At 39.9% G+C, this 4055-nt stretch overlaps 1 protein-coding gene across 1 annotated transcript in view; it reads left to right on the forward strand.

Annotated features, from left to right (window-relative positions):
- The window catches only part of aff2 (AF4/FMR2 family, member 2), a 102253-nt gene that overhangs the window by 609 nt on the left and 97589 nt on the right, over positions 1–4055 (forward strand). The window lies entirely within an intron of this gene.

The following is a 4055-nucleotide window of genomic DNA, read 5'->3' on the forward strand; positions in this document are numbered from 1 at the left end:
CATCACATGATTGAGAAATGCTGTTGTTCCTGCTGCAGCTCTGTGGTCAAAATATATAATATATAGTCAAATATTATTCTTATTACTGTTTATAGAAATATTAAATATAATTTTCTTTCAAACTAATTTATTTTATGAGTCATACAAATGTTAATAATGCACAATAAATTAATTTCCTAAATTTTTTTTTTTGGTAAAATTAAAGGGAACGTTTTCCCTTACAATAATAACAGGATTCGATCCCACAACCTTTTAATTGTAAAGCCACTGCATAAACCCACTGAGGTACAGCCACCTCTATTTAAGTGCAGACATTTTTTAATGAGTCAAAAAAAACCAAAAAAAAAAAACAACTAAAAAACATCTGTACTTGTGTCAGGGTGTTTGCAGTTCCTGAATGACACCACACCAGAACTTAAATTCTGGAGAGGACTGAGTTTAGTTAAATCATTACACTGATTGTCCAATTGGGGGCACTATGAAGTTGGATTTTCCCAAGTAGGTAGTTAAAAATGTATCTTCAAGGCTGTGATTAGTAAACATACTTTAACACATTTGCTCTGACCCAACGTCGCCTGTCTAACCTGGTGTAACTATCAGGTCAGCATACGCCAGTTTCATTGTCTGATACAGGAAGTGATTTGCAACTCACAATGCAAAGGACTCCCATACTGTAGCACGTTAAATTGCTTTTTCCATCTCAGCCCTCCGTCAGGTCACTTTATATTCAGCAGATGACACGAGAACAAATGGAGAGATGGAGCGATGTGCTCAGGCCGTTTAACAGGAGAGGAGCTGAGTGATGCTGGAGGTTTGAAGGAGAGCAGGTCGTCACCTGCAGGGAGTTCAATGTTAAGCAATTTCCCTGACATTGAAATGTTTGCTTTAGCATACATTTTGAAAAAAAAAAAAAAAAAAGAAAGAAAGCCCCACAAACTGCTTCTTATTAAAGCTTTGTAAAAGAAAAAGAAACGCAGGCTAACATCTGTAATTTATAATTCACTTTTGACCAGCCAAAGAATCTGATTTATATGATTGTATTACATCACAAAAACAGTTGTGACCATGGGAATTTCTTTTATTGATTTATTTAAGATTTTGTTACATTTACACGTAAGAATATCCAATTGTTGTTGCACTTGGACTTGGTCGTGTTTTTGTTCTGATGGTACATTTTTCAGTGAATGTTGCCTTAATAGATCTGTGAACAATACCTTAATATTTATATGTGGACATATATGTCTAGGTTGTGGGGGTTGATGGACCTCTTTGGTATGGTTTTTGAAATGTTTGTGAAAACTCATTTGTTTTGGCTCAGAGATTATTTTGATTTATCCAAAAACATGATCTGAATTTTGGACTGTTCATAAAATTAGTTTTCTTTATCTTGTTGCTGTGTTCATTTGATGGCATTAGTACAGTCACCAAAGCTAACGTTAGCTACAACAGTCCTGTTAGTGACACCAGGGCTAATGCTAGCTAATGTATGTATGTTCATACCTCCAAGTCAGAGTCAGCCTTCTTGTAACTGTGTATTGTAGTGGGATTACAGTAACTTGGCGACGGCGTTGCTGTTTTGGATCCGTATTCTAGTGGGGGAACCAGAGTGAAAGGAAAAGTGACACACACTGCTGTCCCTCAGCAGCCAGTGTGAAAGGGCCCTGGAGCCAGGTACTTAACCTCCCGCCACTGAAGTGGAGCTGCTCAGGGCTCAACAACAAGCTCAGGGTGTCCACACGTAACCCCTCCCCTGCCACCACTCCATCACGCTGCTGTTGTCACACCGGGCTTTATTACTGGTACGGTAACAAAGGAATGTTTGATACCAGGCTCCTGTCGATGGTCGGACTTTTCTTTAACACAGCCTACAGTATCATGACAGGTGTGTGTTTAACATCCTGGTGATTCAGACCACTCTAAATGTCACAGAGACAATCGAGGTAATTGGGATTTATTTAAATATAAACAATGTTTTGTGACATGTCACGTACATCGCAGCGAGAGGGCGCTTGGTGCTCTGAGCTAACAGTCATCACTGGTTTCCAGCTCCAAGGATGGGGGGGTCAGAGTGGGGGGGTAACTGGTGGTCGCTCTGTATGCAGTCTGACTGTTCTCCGTGTGTGTGTGGGGGCTTGGACTAGGATAAGTGGACAAATTAAATTGATGACAGGTGTGAATGTGGGCGTGAGTACTTGAACCTGGTCATTGTCTGATGACTGCTGGGAATCGCCAGAGCCCTCCCTCTCTTCCTCCCTTCTTCTCACCCTCCCTCCCAGTCTCCCTCCCACGACCCTGAAATGGATTAAGTGACAGAAGATGAAAGAGTTCTCTTCTGTTTTCTGGAGCTTGTAGATTTTTTTTTCTTCTTTTAAATCACAAAAAAACAACTCTGTTTTTTCTTTCTTTTTTTTTTTAACTGCATAATGAATTTCACAGTTGCAGCAAAAGCTGCAGCCAATCCCAGCAGTCGTCAGATGAGGGTGGGGTCACAGCCTGGACCATTTCCCAGTTCTGTCACTGGTCCATAGGCAACAACAACCATTCACACTAATTCACACTAGTGTTTACACCTCAGGTCAGTTTGAGTATTTTGAGTATAACTGCAGTACCTGAAAATACACAATCTGGTGACCTTTGTGCAAAGACATCATTATTTTTCATTCATTGTGAGGTCTGTTCACTCCTCACTAACCACACACGTAGTTCCTGATGGAGAAATAATGGGATGGATGTAAAGTTGAGAATTAATTCATGTCCAAAACAACGGTAATTTGAAACGGTTCCGCTCGCTGCCGGTACCAGAGAACGAAGGAAAGACGAGTGACGGAAACAGGGAATTTACAATAATTATTCAGGCCAATAATTAAAAGTCAAAGCTGAAGTGTTGAAACAGCAGCCGCAAAATGATGGGATTGTGAGAAAAGTTCTTGTATACAAATAATTTACATTTTTAACCGTTATATCTGCTTCAGTGACACGTGATGCAGTTTATTTACGTCAGCATTATTTTCACCTTGCATCACTTCTGTTAAGTCTTGTTTTAAAGTGTGAAAAAAAAAAATCAAATAATTAATCACACACTGATGACAGGAGGGTGAAACGATCAAACCAAAACAATAACTGATGAATCCCAGCTTCCACATGAAACCGTTGACATCACTGAGATGCTACTTTAAAGTCAGTTAGTTGCCACTGAGGTTCTGCTGCTGCTGCTGCTGCTGCTGCTGCTGCTGCTTCTTGACGGTGGATTTTCCCTCTGAGGCAGAAGAGAGGGAGAAAAAACACTTTTTTGAAGCGCCCCACGCCTTTGTTCAGTCTGAGCGAATCCAACATCTTCTCCTCCTCCTGGAGAAATATTCTTTCATCCCCCCCCACCCTCTTTGTTGCTCCATCTCCTGCCACCTTCCCCTTCCATCTCACCCCTTGTTTCATGCTCTCGCTCAGAGATCTGAAGGCTTTGTATGATTGTAATAAGGCCTGTGTTGAATGCTGTGTACTGCTGACTGTAATTGGCCATCATGTAGCTGCCTAATCACAGCAGTGGAATCTGGGGGAGATGGCTTTGAATGGTAATTGACACTGATGGTGATTGGTTGAATCATTTAAGCAGTTAATTATGGAATTGATTACACTTATTATCATCGAGGACTCCTTGTGTGTTGGAACTTTAACATCTGCAGAAATGCAGTTGTTTTTGTTTTTTTTGGCTTATTCATGTATGTGATGGAGAACTGTTGGTAGTACACGCAATACTTTAGCACTGCTGTGAGAAAATATCGATACACTGAAATATCGCAATATTTCGTTTCAGAATATCATATTCATATTCATATATATTTTTAAATTAATTAAGAGTCCAATATTTATGGCGTTGGTTCATTTAATTTTGCTTTTCATGGCGTTTTATTTCTCCTCAAATTTTAGTAACCTGATGTTGAGCACCTAACAGCATTGTCAACATATTGTTAAGCCTATAGTATCGCAATATATCGTATTGTTGCTGTTGTATCGTGATACGTATCGTATCGCCTGATTCTTGCCAGGACACAAAAAAA

This window comes from Cynoglossus semilaevis, chromosome 15 (assembly GCF_000523025.1).
Source record: "Cynoglossus semilaevis isolate Cse_v1.0 chromosome 15, Cse_v1.0, whole genome shotgun sequence".
NCBI lineage: Eukaryota > Metazoa > Chordata > Actinopteri > Pleuronectiformes > Cynoglossidae > Cynoglossus > Cynoglossus semilaevis.